This window comes from Tamandua tetradactyla, chromosome 8 (assembly GCF_023851605.1).
Source record: "Tamandua tetradactyla isolate mTamTet1 chromosome 8, mTamTet1.pri, whole genome shotgun sequence".
NCBI classification, from domain to species: Eukaryota; Metazoa; Chordata; class Mammalia; order Pilosa; family Myrmecophagidae; genus Tamandua; species Tamandua tetradactyla.
Genome location: NC_135334.1, coordinates 58,194,585 through 58,214,538, shown reverse-complemented (window position 1 = coordinate 58,214,538; position 19,954 = coordinate 58,194,585). Strand labels below are relative to the sequence as shown.

Sequence of the window (19,954 nt, the reverse complement as noted above, 5' to 3'; positions counted from 1 at the left end):
GAAAAGGAGAGGACTCTCCTTCTACTTTGCTCCATGGGCATGTTTCCCTTCCAGAAAAGAGAGGGAAGCATCTTATACTCAGCCAAAATTGCTTATTATCTTTTCCCTCAAACTTGGTATGCCCCTTTTCTTGTTCACTTGCACTCCACCCATCATAGCTAGAAAACTCAAGATCACACTGGAAGTCAAGTACAAAACTGAGAGGAAAAAACACATTTTTCAAGCATTCAAGAACCACACTTTTTCCTGTAGGATCTTTGAATGAGGTTTTCCTCTATTCACACATAGGAAAGAGGTGGTCCTAGAATACAGCAATGCCACTTCTCTGAATCTATTCTAGAGAAACAATCACACATATACACAAAGAAACATGCATAAGCATTTTCTTTGTAAGACAGAAAAAGTGGAAGCTACCCAAAGGTCGGTTAATAAAAGACAGACTAAATAAACCATGATCTATTCATAAGACAGAATATTCTGCAATGGCTAAAATGAAAAGGTAGATCTACAGACATTAACACAGAGACCAGTCCAGGACATATTGTTGAATGGAATAAACAATTTGAAGAATAATGGATATTGTATTATACCATTGGTGTAAAAAAATACAAAATAGTATGCTTTAGTTTTCCATGCTGCTGTGACAAATATCACACATAGGTTGACTTAACCAATGGGAATTTCTTGTTTCATGGTTTCAGAGGCTAAAAGCCTTGCTTCCTCCCCAGGCTGATGGCATCCTGGTGCTGGCTTGCCATAATCCTTGGGGTTCCTTGGCTTTCCTGTCATATGGTGATGTCTTCTCCTTTAACCTCTAGGTTCCTGCTAACTTCCTGCTTCTACCTCCTCCCCATGGCTTTCTCCATCTCCTGACTTCTAGTTTCCTTCTCTTTATAAAGCTTCAGTAATATAGATGAAGACCCAACCTCAGTCAGTTGGGACAAACCTTAACTAAAAATGCCATCTTCAGGAGATTCTATCTACAATGGTTTCACATCCACAGGAATGCAAATTAAGATTTAAAATATGTCTATATGGGGGTACATAGTTCAATCTATCATAGTAATTTGTTTTCTATGGCTGCATATAAATGTGCGCAAATGCATAGAAAATGATCTGGGAGAATAAACACAAAACTGATAACAGTAGTGATCTCTGGGAAGGTGGGAAGGGAACTGTGGTACTTAGATTCAGTTGTCAACTTGGCCAGGTGGACCTGCCTAGTTCTATTGCTGTGGACATGAGGCAACGATACGTGAACATCATCTGTTGCTCATTACATCTGCAGTAGGCTAGAAGGTGTGCCTGCTGCAATGAATGATGTTTGATTTAATTGGCTATTGCTTAGATGAGAGAGCTCAACTAGCACAGCCCAAGCAGCTCAGCATTCCTTATTTCAGCGCTCGCCGTTCAGCCCAGGCCTTTGGAGATGCAGAAGGAAATCACCCCGAAAGTTGTTGGAACCCAGAGGTCTGGAGAGAAGGCCAGCAGAGACCACTCTGTGCCTTCCCACGTAAGAAAGAACCTCAGTGGAAAGTTAGCTGCCTTTCCTCTGAAGAACTAACAAAATAAATCCCCTTTTATTAAAAGCCAATCTGTCTCTGGTGTGTTGCACTCCAGCAGCCAGCAAACTAAAACAGGAACCAAGGATGTGAATGACAAAGGGGAATTTAGTGTTATCTCTATTTAATTTTTTTTTACAAGTGTAGTGTATTTATATGTTTACTATCTAATTAAAGAGGGTTTTTCCTTCCAAATTTTTTTGAAAAAACTTTATTGTGGTATAACATATTATATGTATAATATTGACAGGCAATAAACTTCACATATTTAAAGTGTACAATTTAATGAGTTTTGCATATATATATGCTGCATAACAATTAGCACAATAAAAATCCATTCCTCCCTGAAGTTTCTTTGTGCCACTTTGTAATCTCTGCCTCCCTGCCTGCACCCTTCCTTCTCACACAAACACTGATCTTCCTGTTACCATAGATCAGCACATATTTTCTAGAGGTTTTTACTAATTTTTATTCATAAAACCAATCAACATACAAACACGAATTTTCTTAACATTTCATACTTGGTGTGCAATCAATGGCTCACAATATCATCACATACTTGTGACGCTGTGGAAATATGTTTATGGATGGAAAGATGTTAATAACTGCTATATTTAGAAGGAAGTAGATATTAATTATTACGCATTAAGTTAATCCACTTTTTGTCAACAAATAAGAAAATTTTATATAGGAGATTTACAGTTGCTTGTAATGGATAATATAATGTAAATGGGTAGAATTCTGGTGGTGTTTTATTTTCTTTTGTTTCCCTGTTTTCTAAAATAAATAATAAGAAAAAACTATTTTTAAAAATTTAAATGAGGGAGGGGTAAGGAGTATGGTATGTATGAGTTTTTTTCTTTTTCCTTTTAATTCTTTTTCTGAATTGATGCAAATGTTCTAAGAAATTATCATGGTGATGATATTGTGACTTTTTGATTATATACCAAGAATGGAATGATCATATGGTAAGAATGTTTATGTTTGTATGTTGTTATGTTTAAAAAAATTAAAAACTTAAAAAAAATTAAATGAAATGAAGAAATTGGTCTAGGAACATGAGAAGAACAAATGCATGATATTTGACAGGGATAATAAGGAAATAGGGAAAACACGTTAATGGGATTGTTTGTTAAAGAATTTTATTTTCCAAAAAGTTAAAGGGAAAAATATTTTTCCCCTCAAAGTTTTTCAGTATAATTTCCAAGCCAATAAATTCCTAAATATAGCCAAAGATGATAATTTTACAAGCAAGCCAATATAAACACAGTATGTATTTTTATTTCTACATTAAAAACATGACAGAGCTGCAAAAGATCTCTCAAATTGGCTATATTTTATTTTTTTCCAAAAATGTCCATTTCAAATTCCCATTAAAAATATATCCCTATGACTTTAAATTTTCAACAAAAATGACAAAATGGCAGAACAGGAGTAACAAAGCAACACTTGACAGTGGGGATGCCAAAGAAAGGAGCAAGAGGGAAGTGGTACAAGGTTAAGCATTTGGGTGGAGAGAGGTGGGACTTTTACAGAGCCATACCTTAAACTTTAGTATGTATTCAAATCACCTAGAGATCTTGTTAAAATGGAGAATTAATTAACAGGTCTGGTGAGGTTCCCAGGTGAAGCCCAAGCTACTGGTTCATAGCAATCTTGAGTAGCAAGACCTTGGAATCTAGGAATTTGCTCTTCAACCCTGGTTGGTCTACATTTCACATAGGTAGTCTCTGCTCATGATAACCTCTTTCTTTCTAAACTGGTGCCCCTCCCCACCCCCCATTAAAATAACAAACAGTGGAAACTTTTCAGAAAGTCAGTGTATCATATACAAGGTATAGTTCAAGGCCTTGTGCAAGGAAGTGAGCAAAATGGGAAACAGAATATGGGATGAGCAGGAGCCCCTGATATAAAAAGTAATTTGTCTACAAGAGTTCTAAAGTTGTGTTTTCAATTCTGACACTTGATGGATATAAAAGGAGACTCCATCAACAGGAAGGGAAGAAAAGAAAGATGTGCCACCACAAGTAGCTGCCAAGAATTCTTTACATGTGATATTGTAGTGGAGGAATTTTCTTCTTGTCTGCCCAGATGCAAAAATGTTTTTGGAGTGAGAAACTGGGAAGTTTGCCTGGTATGAAATTCTAGTACCCCCATTTCCTGGTTTTGGCAATTTAGAGTCTTGAGAATCTGTCCTAGTCCCTGTAAAATAAGGTGGACTATGTAAACAGGCCCTCCAAGAGACTCACTATGGCTCTGGTAGCTTTCAGATTCTAAGGTCCTCAGTCCTTGAGGCCGCCTTCAGATTTAACCTCATTCCCCTACACTGATCAGCAGCCAAATTCTGAGTCCTCTTGAGCTTGATGTCCCAACCAAATGGCCCTACTACCTACCCTCCCGCCACAACACTTCCGGTTTTCATCCTGTGGCCAAATCCAATTCTCATAGTCTCCAAAAGCCTCCTCCAACAGCAGCAGCTAGATCCCGAGTTTTGCAAAAGCTACATACTCTGCATCTTCCATCCAGCCCTATAGCAGCAAAGCCAACGTGTAATGTGCAGGCTGGATGGTGACACTTCTTTCTCGGTTTAAGAGAAAGTGGGGATCTGCCTCACTTTGATAAGCAGAGGGTGGAAAGGGGCCCTGCTAGGATGAGATTCAGATGCTAAGGCAGTCCTCCTGCATCTCTACCCAACTCCTCCACAGTTAACAGGCCTCTGCTATCCTAACAAAGACTCACATGTCGCCTATATAAACATGCCATCTTCAGCCAGCTTCCTGTGGTTTGCCTAAAGCCAGCTGGGAGGGCAGCTGAACTCCATCCACGTTCCTGAGGCCCTCATTCCCATAGCAGACACTCGCTAGGGGCATGACCTCCTGAGGTACCCATTTGGGATACAGCCACCGTACAGGTTCCAAGAGGTGTAATTTTTTCCCTTCAGCCACAGCCTAGACTGGGCTGAATGATGTGGTTAGCTCATACAAATACTGCTTTTTAAAATGTTATTCCTTGATATTTTTGGTGTCTGGAGAGGGCTTCCTTTGCTATCACGGTTAATTAGCAGCATCAGAGAATTTCCCTTTCCTCAAAGGAAAGTCTGTTCCTGCCCCTGAGGCCAAGCAGAGGGGCAGTTGGTATAGCTAAATGCTCCCTCAGGTTAACCTCAAACTTATACTTAGAGCCACACTTGACTAAAAGCAGTGTGAAAATGTAGGGTGAGCTTCTATTCTGGGCAGAGTTGGCATGTGGGCACAGGTCCTGGCAAGCCAGGGAAATTTTGTTTTCTTAGCATAAGAATCAGGTGAGGGAAGGAAAAGGAGGGGGTGGGGAACCAATGTGTGTTTGACACGTTTGTGAATTGTTCCTATAACAAAGACTTATTTTAAACAACAGAGTGGAGCATTTTATATTTCAATGAGAAGCACACAGAAGGACCTATTGTTAGGAGGAAAAAGTGCATGAGTAATTGTGCATGACTTCAGTCTTCCCAGTTAAAGTGTTAGGCATGTTCAGGATGAATGATTGTGGGCATTCCAATGTTTTCAGTGGGGGAAGAAGGAAGAAGAAACTCCTGGAAGGTGTGGAGTCAGGCCGCCTAGCAAGGGAATGGAGACAGGAACCTGAAGAGTTCTTCCTTAACTTTGCTTTGCTGCTTCTTACTATTCCTCTATTTAATTGAGTTCCCACCTCCTACAAGAAGCCTTCCTGACCCTAACTCCACCTCCCTTAGGTGTTCCTCTTGATATCCTCTATTCACTAAACTATGAGCTATCAATCAACTGCAGAACAGAGAGCCACAGAACAGAGGACCAGACTGCCAATTCCTGGACAAGTTACTTATCCTCTTTGTGACTCAGTTTGCTCATATATAAAATGAGAGTAATACCTACCTTTTAGGGTTGCTGAGAGTATACTTAGAATGTGCCTGACATATAGTATGTACTCAATAAATGTTAGCAATTATTATTATTTGCATTTCCAGTGCTTAACACAGTTCATAGTGATCATGGGTCAATGGTATTCAATCCTCACATGCATTATAATTACTCTGAGGAGCTTTAAAAATACATGAGCCCATATACATATGTATATGATGTTACCATAATTGTAATTAACTGCTTTATCTAGTTAGGTCTACAAAATTTAAACTAACTGCCAAGCACCTCACAATAGAAATTAACTATAGCTAGGAAACAGGATAACCATATAGAAAACTAGAGCAAAGAAATATAACAGAAACATTTAAGTAATGTATGGTAGTGTGAAGTGGGCTTTGGAAAAAGACTTCCAGTCTTCTTCTTACTAGCAGTGTGACCTCAGTTAACTCATGTAACTCATTGACCAAATGTGAATTTTGATGCTGTGCCCATTTGAAACTGTTGCGTACCCCAGAAAAGTCATGTTCTTTAATTCTGATTCAATACTGGAGGATGGGAACTTTTGATTTGGTAGTTTCCATGAAGACATATTTCCCCCCATTCTAGGTGGGTCTTAATGTGTCTACTGGAGTCCTTTCACAGGTAACCACTTTGGGATGCCTGCTCCACAGAAGAGCTAGAGAAGTGACAGAAAAAATGACTGGGAGCGGGATTCCAGTGTATAAGTGACCTGGGAGTGTCTTCTACACCATATAGAGAGGCCCCGGTCGAAAAAGCAGAAGAATTGAGATGTAGAGAACTGGAGGCCATCCAGGTAGTGCAAACAGCCTAACGGGCCCATTTCCAAACTGGGGCCTAGAGCCCTCAGGAGTGCACAGACAGGGAGATGAATACAAGGAAGTAAGCCAAGCTGCGTTCCTTGAAAGAGCTACCCTCATGCACTGCTCCCACCCCCTGACCCATGACTCCCCTCACACCCCATGCACCTGAACCCCATCACCAGCTCCCCACTCTGCACTGGAAGTACCCCCAACCATGCACATCCCCGCCTCACACCCCCACCCCACACAGGCACGCAAACCTGTCTTAGTGCGACCCACCTCTCCCCCACAAGCGCAATTACCCCTGTACCCCAACCCCTCTGCCCTACACACATACACACCCTTGCCCCACTCCACGGCACAAGTGACCTTTTCTAACAACTGGCAGCTGCACTTGTGCGCATCTGTGCCAAATAGTCTCTGTCCTGCACAAGCGTGCACCCCTACCCCACCCATCCCCCTGCACATGTGCATCCACGCCAGGGCGCGGCTACCGATTATCACACACCCCTGACACATATCCTACAACCTCTGCGACCTGTGCCCCGCCCCTACATGCTCGCGCATCTGTATCCCAGCTCCCGTGGACTCCTCCCTCTGCGCAATGAAACACCGTGCCCTGCCCTCACTGTGTCCTGACCTCTGGCCCTTTACTCCACACCCTGGCACCCATGACCCACACGCTCCACATTCCCACCTGCATCCTACCCACGAACCAGTCCCAGTACATCTGCTCAGCACCTGCATCCACCTCCCACCGCACCCTATCTTTGTGTCCACCATGCTGCTACCTGCTCCTGAACTCCAAGGCCTGCCAGAGCTACACATTACCCTCATGGTCCCTGCACCGCACCTCCACAATCCTATGACCCATACCCCACACTCACAGGCACCAGTGCAGTGTCCCTAACCTGTGCATATGCCTGCACCCAAACCCACCACTGCACTGCTGTGCCCTTCCCCATGTCCCATATCCTGCTTCACACATCCTGCAAATTCAAAGCTTTAGACTTCTGAAGGAAATCGACTTCCAAAGTAACCCTATCAAGATATTTACATGCTGCAAAGACAACAGAAGATCACTAACCATATGCAATGCAGACAGAGCCCAGTCTAATGACCAAATTAAAACACTGGAGGAGACACAGACTTTGGAACAACTAATCAAAGATGTTCATATAACTCTACTAAATAAAATCAGTGGGAAGGCTAATGACATAAAGGAGATCAAGAAGACACTAGAAGAGCATAAAGAGGAATTTGAAAGAATTAATAGAAAAATAGCAGATATCACAGAGATTAAAGATGCTGTAGACCAAATAAAAAAATACTAGAAACACACAACAGCAGATTTGATGAGGCAGAAGAAAGAATAAGTGAACTAGATGACAGGACAACTGATTTTGAATACACAAAAGAGCAAGTGACAAAAAAAAAAAGATGGAAAAATTTGAACTGGATCTCAGGGAAATGATGAACAAAACAAAGTGCACAAATATAAGAATCATTGGTGGGCAGGCCACGGTGGCTCAGCAGGCAAGAGTGCTTGCCTGCTATGCCTGAGGACCCGGGTTTGATTCCCGGTGCCTGCCCATGTAAAAAAAAAAAAAGAATCATTGGTGTCCAGAAGAACAGAAGAGTAAAGGGCTAGGAAGATTAGTGGAGAACATAATGGGGGAAAACTTCTCAACCTTTACAAAAAACAGAACTATGCAAACCAAAGAAGCCCAATGAACTCTAAATAGAATAAATCCAAATAGGCCTAGCCCAAGACACATACTAATCAGCCTATCAAATGTTGAAGAGAAGCAACAATTCTGAAAGTGGCAAGAGAAAAACAATCTACCACGTATAAGGCAAACCACATAAGACTGAGTTCAGCCTACTCAACTGGCACTATGGAGGCAAGAAGGTAGTGGTATGATATATTTAAGATCTTGAAGGAGAAAGACTTCTAGCCAGAATTCTGTACCCAGCCAAATTGCCCTTCAAAACTGAGGGAGAGATTAAAATTTTCACAGACAAACAAAGGCTGAGAAAATATGTTAACAAGAGACCAGCTCCACAAGAAATACTAAAGGGAGTTCTGCCAATTGGAAAAAAAAAAAAAAAGACAAGAGAGGGATTTCTGGAGGAGGGCACAGAATTGAAGAGAACCAGTAACAGCAATTTAAAGGATAAAAAGAAAAAGTAGGAAAAGAAAATATGTATTTGACAAATGAAAGGTAAAGGATAAGATGGTGGATTCAAGAAAAGCTTTTACAGTAATAACATTGAATGTTAACAGACTAAACTCACTAATTAAAAGATACAGACTGGTAGAATGGATTAAGGATTATAATCCATCTATATGTTACTTACAAGATACACATCTTAGACACAAGGAAATAAATGGATTGAAAGTGAAAAGATGGAAAAAAAGTTCCCCATAAACTGTAACCAAAAGAAAGCAGGAGTAGTTAGACAAATATCAGACAAAATAGACTTTAAATGTAAGGACATCATAAGAAACAAAGAAGGACACTATATATTAATAAAAGGAAAAATTAACCAAGAAGATAAAACAACCATAAATGTTTATGCTTCCAATCAAGGAGTTCTAAAGTACGAGACAGATATGGGCAAAATAGAAGGGAGTGATAGACGTTTGAACAGTAATAGTAGGAGACGTCAATATACCACTCTCCTCCATAGATAGAACAACCAGACATAGGATCAACAAGGGAATAGAGAAATTAAATAATTTGATAAATGAATAAAACCTAACAGACATATATAGGTCATTACACTCCCAAACACCAGGCTATACATTCTTCTCTAGTGCTCATGGAACATTCTCCAGGAAAGATCATATGCTGGGGCACAAATCAGGTCTTTATAAATTTAAAAACAATTTAAATTTAAATAATAAATTTATAAATTTAAAAATAATTTGAAATTATTCAAAGCACTTTCTCTGATCACAATGGAATGAAGCTGGAAATCAATGACCACAAAAGAACCAGAACTTTCAAAACTATATGGACATTAAATAACACACCCTTAAACAGTGAGTGGGTCAAAGAAGAAATTACTAGAGAAATCAGTAGCTATCTGGAAATGAATAAAAATGAAAATACAAAATATCAGACTTATGGAATGTGGCAAAAGCTGTGCTGAGTAGGAAATTTATTGCCCTAAATGCCTATATTGAAAAAGAAGAAAGAACAAAAATTGAGGACTTAACTGCTCACCTGGAGAAACTTGAGAAAGATCAGCAAACTAACCTAAAGCAAATAGAAGAATAGAAGTAACAAAGAATGCAGAGTTAAATGAATGGAAGAACAAAAGAACAATAGAAAGGATCAATAAAACCAAAAGATGGTTCTTTGAGAAACTCAATAAAATCCATGGGCCACTAACAAGGCTGACAAAGAAACAGAGAGAGAGGATCAAGTAAACAAAATCAGAAATGAGGTGGAGTGGTCATTACCACAGACCCAAAAAAATAACAAAAAATCATAAGAGGATACTATGGACAACTATATGCCAAGAAACTAGACAACTTAGATGAAATGGACAAATTCCTGGAGACACACAAACAAGCTACACTGATTCAAGAAGAAATAGAAGATCTCAACTAACCAATCACAAGTAAAGAGATTTAATCAGTCATCAAAAATCTTCCTAAAAAGAAAAGCCCAGGGCCAGATAGCTTCACGGGGGAATTTTATCAAATGTTCCAAAAAGAATGAACACTAATCCTGCTCAAACTTTTCCAAAAATTTGAGGAAAAAGAAGCACTACTTAACTCATTTTATGAAGCTAACATCACTTTAATATGAAAATCAGGTAAAGATGCTACAAGAAAGGAAAACTACAGACCAACCTCCCGAATGAACTTAGATTCAAAATTTTTTCACAAAATATTAGCAAATCAAATCCAACAGCACATTAAAAAAATTATACAAAACGACCAGGTGGGGTTTATACTAGGAATGCAAGGATGGTTTCAACAAGAAAATCAGTTAATTTAATACAACACATTAGCAAATCAAAAGGTAAAAAAATCATATAATCATTTCAATTGATACTGAAAAAGTATTTGACAAAATTCAACATCCTTTCTGATAAAAAGTCTTCAAACAGTAGGGATCAAAGGTAACTTCCTCAATATGATAAAAGGCATATATGAAAAACCTGTAGCCAGCATTGTACCCAATAGTGAGAGACTAAAAGCTTTCCCCTTAAGATCAAGAATGAGACAAGGATGCCTTCTTTCACCACTATTATTCAACATTGTAATAGAAGTTCTAGCTAGGGCAATCAGGCAGGACAAAGAAATAAAAGGTTTCCAAATTGGAAAACAAACAAAACTTTCATTATGTGCAGATGACATGATACTATACTTGGAAAATCCCGAGAAATCTACAACAAAGTTACCTGAGCTAATAAACAAATTCAGCAAGGTGGCAGATTATACAATTAATGTACTCAAATCAGTAATGTTTCTATATACAAGCAATGACCTAACTGAGGAGTCAATTAAGGAAAAAATTCCATTCAAAAGAGCAACCAAAAGAGTCATGTATCTAGGAATGAATTTAACTAGGGATGTAAAGGACTTATACACAGAAAACTACATAACATTGCTAAAAGAAATCAAATTTCTAAATGGGTAGAAAGACATTCCATGACCACGGATAGGAAAGTTAAATGTAGTTAAGATGTCAATTCGACACAAACTGATCTACAGATTCAATGCAGTACCAATCAAAATTCCAACAACCTACTCTGAAGAGTTACCAATTCTGGAAGGGAAAGAGACCCCAAATGGCTAAAAGCATCCTAAAAAAGAAGAACGAAGTGGAAGGATTAACATTCCCCAAATTTAAAACTTATTATCAAGCCACAGTGGTCAAAATAGCATGGTAGTGGCACAAAGACAGAAATATTGACCAATGGAATCTAATTGAGAGTGCAGAAATAGACCACCAAATCTATAGTCAACTGATTTTTGACAAGGCCTCCAGATCCTCTGAACTGGGACAAATTACTCTTCTCAGAAAAGGGGCATGGGAGAACTGGATATCAATAACCAGAAGAATGAAAGTGCACCCTTTCCCTACACTCTATACAAAAGTTAGCTCAAATTGGATCAAACACCTAAATATAAGAAACAGTACCATAAAGCTCCTAGAAGAAACTGTAGGGAAATATCTTCAAGATCTAGTAATAGGAGATAGCTTCCTAAACTTTTACACCCAAAGCACAAGCAACAAAAGAAAAATTAGATAAATGGGAACTCCTCAAAATCAAATGCTTTTTTGCCTCAAAAGACTTTGCCAAAAAGGGGAAGAGGCAGCCAACTCAATGGGAGAAAATATTTGGAAATCACATGTCGGATAAAGGTTTGCTATCCTGCATATATAAAGAAATCATACAACTCGACAACAGAAGAACAAACAACCCAATTATAAAGTGGGCTAAGGATATGAATAGACATTTTTCTGAAGAACAAATATAGATGGCTAAAAAGCACTTAAATAATTGCTCATTCTCGTTAGCTATAAGGGAAATGCTGATCAAGACTACAATGAGATACCACCTCACAGCTATAAGAATGGCTGCTATTAAACAAATAGGAAACTACACATATTGGAGAGGATGTGGAGAAACTGGGACTTTTGCACTGTTAGTGGGAATGTATAATGGTACAGCTGCTATGGAAGACAGTCTGGCAGTTCCTCAGAAAACTAAACATTGAGTTGCCCCATGACCCAGCAATACCACTACTCAGTATATATATATATATATATATATATATATATATATATATATATATATATATATAAAACCAGAAGAGTTGAAAGCAGTGACACAAACAGACATTTGCACACCGATGGTCATAGCAGCATTATTCACAATTGCCAAAAGATGAAACCAATCCAAGTGCCCATCAACAGATAAGTGGATTAACAAAATGCAATATATATATATATATATATATATATATACAATGCAATATTATGCAGCAATAAGATGAAATGATGTCCTTAACCACATGACAAGATGGACATAATGCTGAGTGGAATATGCCACACACAAAAGGAGAGATACTGTATGACTCACTTTTATGACCATGGTAAGGGTAAAATCAGAGGTTTATAATACAGAATGTAGGGGACCTAGAGATACACAGAAACCTGTGATGGGTGAATAGTTAGCTAATAAGGTTGAACTTAATTATAAGGGAATAGATAGAAGTGAAGGCAATTCACCAGTGGGCCTATAAACATATTCCATATTTCAGAACATCAACTAGTTCCATCCCCCTATCCCATCTTATTGACAGCCCCTTCCAAAATGAAAATGTTAAAATGGACATAGGTCAAATACCCCTAAAGAGTGGTGATGGTGGAGGTATACAGAGAAGGTAGGGTTTAACATGAGTGTATGAATGCTGAATCATTATATTGATATTTCTTTTAGGCTCCAGTATCTCAGAGCAGTAAGCAGTAAAAACCTAAAGTTGTAGAATTGAAACCCATACCAAAATCTGAAATCTGCTGTACATAAGAGATGCCTACATCACCAGATTGTAGAGAGGATCCAATGTGATAATATATGTAAATATGTGGCACATTTTATTAAATAAAATTATTTTAATTAACAAAGAACCCATATTCCAACAGCATGTTTTTTGTTTTATTTAATTGGCTTTTTTTCTTTTTTTGTGAAAAATAACATATATCAAAAAAAGCTATATATTTCAAAGTGCATCGCATATTTCCACAATTCCACAATTTTAGGTTTTTACTTCTAGCTGCTCTAAGATACTGTAGACTAAAAGAAATATCAATGTAATGATTCAGCAATCTTACTCATTTGTTAAACCCTACCTTCTCTTTATAACTTCACCATCACCTTTGATCTTTCTTCCACTCTTTAGGGGTATTTGGGTTATGCCCCTTGTAACTTTTTCATGTTGGAAGGTGTCCAAAAGCTTGTTTTATTGTCACAAGTTTCATTATCAAAGCGAGAACATAAGAAAGGGAGGCAAATCAAAAATGGAGAACTAAGCACAAACATATACGTGCCTTCCCACCATCCATAAATCATTTAAAAGACTGAAAAGATTGTATTTTTAAATGAGAACAGTTAGAGGTTTACGGAAAAATCAAGCAGAAAGTACAGTTTCCATATGTCCCCCTCTCACACGCAGTTTTCCCTTTTACTAACATTTCGCATTAGTATGTTACTTTTGTTACAATTGATGAAACAATATTATTATAACTATGCTATTAACTTTAGCCTACAGTTTATATTAGGATTCACTCTTCTGTGTGTATGTGTTTGTCTGTGTTAACTTTTATACAAACTAAAATTTCCCTTTTTATTCCTTTTCAAATACACAGTTCAGTGGTGCGCATTGCATTTACAAAGTTGTGCCTCCTGTATCATCATCCATTGCTTAAAAATTTTCCATTAACCTAAATAGAAACTTCATACCAATTAAACATTAACTCCCCATTCCCTTCCCCCAACCAGTCCCTGGTAACCAGTATTCTAGTTTCTGATTGTATGAATTTACATATGTTACATATTTTACTTATTTCATATTTCTTTTGTTTCTGGCTTACATCATTCAACATGATATATTCAAGGTTGTAGTACTGAAGATAGTTCAATACTTCAAGGTTTCACTATTCTTATAAGATCAGAACTTCATTCCTTTTTATGGCCAAATAATACTCCACGGCATGTATATACCACATTTCATTTATTCATTTATCTGTTGATAGACACTTGAGTTGTTTCCACCTTTTGGCTATTGTGAATAACATCACTATAAAAACATCAGTATGCAAATATCTGTTCAAGTCCCTGCTGTCAATTATCTTGGGTATATACCTAGAAATGGGATGGCCAGGTAAGTGGTAATCCTGTACTTCAGTTTCTGAGGAACTGCCAAACTGTTTCCCACAGTAGCTGTACCATTTTACATTCTTACCAACAATGTGTGAGTGTTCATTTTTCTCCACATCCTCTCTAACACTTGTTATTTTCCATATTTTGGAACGTAGCCCGTCTAGTGGGTGTAAAATGGTATCTCATTGTGGCTTTGATTTGCATTACCCTAATGGCTAATGATGTTGAGTAACTTTTCATGTGCTTCTTAGCCATTAGCATGCCTTCTTTGGAGAAATTTCTATTCGAGTCTTTTGCCCATTTTTTAAATGAGTCATATGTATTTTTGTTGTTGAGTTATAGGATTTCTTTAGATATTTTGGTATATTAAGCAGTTATCAGATATATGGTCTCCAAATATTTTCTCTTATTCTTTTTTTGTTCCAAAACCTTGTTTAAGTGCTTTTTTATTTTTATTAATTAACGGAAAAAAAGAAATTAAACCAACATTTAGAAATCATACCATTCTACATATGCAATCAGTAATTCTTAACATCATCACATAGATGCATGATCATCGTTTCTTAGTACATTTGCATCGGTTTAGAAGAACTAGCAACACAACCGAAAAAGATATAGAATGTTAATATAGAGAAAAAAAATAAAAGTAATAATAGTAAGAACAAGACAAAACAAAACAAAACAAAACGAAATCCTATAGCTCAGATGCAGCTTCATTCAGTGTTTTAACATGATTACTTTACAATTAGGTATTATTGTGCTGTCCATTTTCGAGTTTTTGTATCTAGTCCTGTTGCACAGTCTGTATCCCATCAGCTCCAATTACCAATTATCTTACCCTGTTTCTAACTCCTGCTGAACTCTGTTACCAATGACATATTCCAAGTTTATTCTCGAATGTCGATTCATATCATTGGGACCATACAGTATTTGTCTTTTAGTTTTTGGCTAGACTCACTCAGCATAATGTTCTCTAGGTCCATCCATGTTATTACATGCTTCATAAGTTTATCCTGTCTTAAAGCTGCATAATATTCCATCGTATGTATATACCACAGTTTGTTTAGCCACTCGTCTGTTGATGGACATTTTGGCTGTTTCCATCTCTTTGCAATTGTAAATAACACTGCTATAAACACTGGTGTGCAAATGTCCATTTGAGTTTTTGCCCTTAATTCCTTTGAGTAGATTCCCAGCAATGGTATTGCTGGGTCGTATGGCAATTCTATATTCAGCTTTTTAAGGAACCGCCAAACTGCCTTCCACAGTGGTTGCACCATTTGACATTCCCACCAACAGTGGATAAGTGTGCCTCTTTCACCGCATCCTCTCCAGCACTTGTCATTTTCTGTTTTGTTGATAATGGCCATTCTGGTGGGTGTGAGATGATATCTCACTGTGGTTTTGATTTGCATTTCTCTAATGGCCAGGGACATTGAGCATCTCTTCATGTGCCTTTTGGCCATTTGTATTTCCTCCTCTGAGAGGTGTCTATTCAAGTCTTTTTCCCATTTTGTAATTGGGTTGGCTGTCTTTTTGTTGTTGAGTTGAACAATCTCTTTATAAATTCTGGATACTAGATCTTTATCTGATATGTCATTTCCAAATATTGTTTCCCATTGTATAGGCTGTCTTTCTACTTTCTTGATGAAGTTCTTTGATGCACAAAAGTGTTTAATTTTGAGGAGCTCCCATTTATTTATTTCCTTCTTCAGTGCTCTTGCTTTAGAGCACTGAAGTCCATAAAATTGCCTCCAATTGTAAGATTCATAAGATATCTCCCTACATTTTCCTCTAACTGTTTTATGGTCTTAGACCTAATGTTTAGATCTTTGATCCATTTTGAGTTAACTTTTGTGTAGGGTGTGAGATATGGGTCTTCTTTCATTCTTTTGCATATGGATATCCAGTTCTCTAGGCACCATTTATTGAAGAGACTGTTCTGTCCCAGGTGAGTTGGCTTGACTGCCTTATCAAAGATCAAATGTCCATAGATGAGAGGGTCTATATCTGAGCACTCTATTCGATTCCATTGGTAGATATATCTATCTTTATGCCAATACCATGCTGTTTTGACCACTGTGGCTTCATAATATGCCTGAAAGTCAGGCAGTGCGAGACCTCCAGCTTCATTTTTTTTCCTCAAGATGTTTTTCGCAATTCGGGGCACCCTGCCCTTCCAGATAAATTTGCTTATTGGTTTTTCTATTTCTGAAATAAGTTGTTGGGATTTTGATTGGTATTGCATTGAATCTGTAAATCAATTTAGGTAGAATTGACATCTTAACTATATTTAGTCTTCCAATCCATGAACACGGTATGCCCTTCCATATATTTAGGTCTTCTGTGATTTCTTTTAGCAGTTTTTTGTAGTTTTCTTTATATAGGTTTTTTGTCTCTTTAGTTAAATTTATTCCTAGGTATTTTATTCTTTTAGTTGCAATTGTAAATGGGATTCGTTTCTTGATTTCCCCCTCCGCTTGTTCATTGCTAGTGTATAGAAATGCTACAGATTTTTGAATGTTGATCTTGTAGCCTGCTACTTTGCTGTACTCATTTATTAGCTCTAGTAGTTTTGTTGTGGATTTTTCCGGGTTTTCGACGTATAGTATCATATCGTCTGCAAACAGTGATAGTTTTACTTCTTCCTTTCCAATTTTGATGCCTTGTATTTCTTTTTCTTGTCTAATTGCTCTGGCTAGAACCTCCAACACAATGTTGAATAATAGTGGTGATAGTGGACATCCTTGTCTTGTTCCTGATCTTAGGGGGAAAGTTTTCAATTTTTCCCCATTGAGGATGATATTTGTTGTGGGTTTTTCATATATTCCCTCTATCATTTTAAGGAAGTTCCCTTGTATTCCTATCCTTTGAAGTGTTTTCAACAGGAAAGGATGTTGAATCTTGTCAAATGCCTTCTCTGCATCAATTGAGATGATCATGTGATTTTTCTGCTTTGATTTGTTGATATGGTGTATTACATTAATTGATTTTCTTATGTTGAACCATCCTTGCATACCTGGGATGAATCCTACTTGGTCATGATGTATAATTCTTTTAATGTGTTGTTGGATATGATTTGCTAGAATTTTATTGAGGATTTTTGCATCTATATTCATTAGAGAGATTGGCCTGTAGTTTTCTTTTTTTGTAATATCTTTGCCTGGTTTTGGTATGAGGGTGATGTTGACTTCATAGAATGAATTAGGTAGTTTTCCCTCCGCTTCGATTTTTTTGAAGAGTTTGAGAAGAGTTGGTACTAATTCTTTCTGGAATGTTTGATAGAATTCAGATGTGAAGCCGTCTGGTCCTGGACTTTTCTTTTTAGGAAGCTTTTGAATGACTAATTTAATTTCTTTACTTGTGATTGGTTTGTTGAGGTCATCTATGTCTTCTTGAGTCAAAGTTGGTTGTTCATGTCTTTCCAGGAACCCGTCCATTTCATCTAAATTGTTGTATTTGTTAGCGTAAAGTTGTTCATAGTATCCTGTTATTACCTCCTTTATTTCTGTGAGGTCAGTAGTTATGTCTCCTCTTCCATTTCTGATCTTATTTATTTGCATCCTCTCTCTTCTTCTTTTTGTCAATCTTGCTAAGGGCCCATCAATCTTATTGATTTTCTCATAGAACCAACTTCTGGTCTTATTGATTTTCTCTATTGTTTTCATGTTTTCAATTTCATTTATTTCTGCTCTAATCTTTGTTATTTCTTTCCTTTTGCTTGCTTTGGGATTCGTTTGCTGTTCTTTCTGCAGTTCTTCCAAGTGGACAGTTAATTCCTGCATTTTTTACTTTTCTTCTTTTCTGATATAGGCATTTAGGGCAATAAATTTCCCTCTTAGCATTGCCTTTGCTGCGTCCCATAAGTTTTGAAATGTTGTGTTTTCATTTTCATTCACCTCGAGGTATTTGCTAATTTCTCTAGCAATTTCTTCTTTGACCCACTGGTTGTTTAGGAGTGTGTTGTTGAGCCTCCACATATTTGTGAATTTTCTGGCACTCTGCCTATTATTGATTTCCAACTTCATTCCTTTATGATCCGAGAAAGTGTTGTGTATGATTTCAATATTTTTAAATTTGTTAAGACTTGCTTTGTGACCCAGCATATGGTCTATCTTTGAGAATGATCCATGAGCACTTGAGAAAAAGGTGTATCCTGCTGTTGTGGGATGTAATGTCCTATAAATGTCTGTTAAGTCTAGCTCATTTATAGTAATATTCAGATTCTCTATTTCTTTATTGATCCTCTGTCTAGATGTTCTGTCCATTGATGAGAGTGGTGAATTGAAGTCTCCAACTATTATGGTATATGAGTCTATTTCCCCTTTCAGTGTTTGCAGTGTATTCCAAACGTATTTTGGGGCATTCTGGTTCGGTGTGTAAATATTTATGATTGTTATGTCTTCTTGTTTAATTGTTCCTTTTATTAGTCTATAATGTCCTTCTTTGTCCCTTTTAACTGTTTTACATTTGAAGTCTAATTTGTTGGATATTAGTATAGCCACTCCTGCTCTTTTCTGGTTGTTATTTGCATGAAATATCTTTTCCCAACCTTTCACTTTCAACCTATGTTTATCTTTGGGTCTAAGATGTGTTTCCTGTAGACAGCATATAGAAGGATCCTGTTTTTTAATCCATTCTGCCAGTCTATGTCTCTTGATTGGGGAATTCAGTCCATTAACATTTAGTGTTATTACTGTTTGGATAATATTTTCCTCTACCATTTTGCCTTTTGTATTATATATATCATATCTGATTTTCCTTCTTTCTACACTCTTCTCCATACCTCTCTCTTCTGTCTTTTCATATCTGACTCTAGTGCTCCCTTTAGTATTTCTTGCAGAGCTGGTCTCTTGGTCACAAATTCTCTCAGTGACTTTTTGTCTGAGAATGTTTTAATTTCTCCCTCATTTTTGAAGGATAATTTTGCTGGATATAGGAGTCTTGGTTGGCAGTTTTTCTCTTTTAGTAATTTAAATATATCATCCCAGTGTCTTCTAGCTTCCATGGTTTCTGCTGAGAAATCTACACATAGTCTTATTGGGTTTCCCTTGTATGTGATGGATTGTTTTTCTCTTGCTGCTTTCAAGATCTTCTCTTTCTCTTTGACCTCTGACATTCTAACTAGTAAGTGTCTTGGAGAACGCCTATTTGTGTCTAATCTCTTTGGGGTGCACTGCACTTCTAGGATCTGTAATTTTAGGTCTTTCATAAGAGTTGGGAAATTTTCAGTGAAAATTTCTTCCATTAGTTTTTCTCCTCCTTTTCCCTTCTCTTCTCCTTCTGGGACACCCACAACACGTATATTTGTGCGGTTCATATTGTCCTTGAGTTCCCTGATACCCTGTTCAAATTTTTCCATTCTTTTCCCGATAGTTTCTGTTTCTTTTTGGACTTCAGATGTTCCATCCTCCAAATCACTAATTCTATCTTCTGTCTCTTTAAATCTATCATTGTAGGTATCCATTGTTTTTTCCATGTTTTCTACTTTATCCTTCACTTCCATAAGTTCTGTGATTTGTTTTTTCAGTTTTTCTATTTCTTCTTTATGTTCAGCCCATGTCTTCTTCATGTCCTCCCTCAATTTATTGATTTCATTTTTGAAGAGGTTTTCCATTTCTGTTCGTATATTCAGCATTAGTTGTGTCAGCTCTTGTATCTCATTTGAACTGTTGGTTTGTTCCTTTGACTGGGCCATATTCTCAATCTTCTGAGCGTGGTCCATTATCTTCTGCTGCTGGCGTCTGGGCATTTAGTCAGATTTCCCTGGGTGTCGGACCCA

At 37.4% G+C, this 19,954-nt stretch overlaps 1 protein-coding gene across 7 annotated transcripts in view; it reads right to left on the bottom strand.

Annotated features, from left to right (window-relative positions):
- LOC143644408 (uncharacterized) overlaps positions 1–19,954 on the bottom strand; it is a 168,199-nt gene that overhangs the window by 46,941 nt on the left and 101,304 nt on the right. The window lies entirely within an intron of this gene.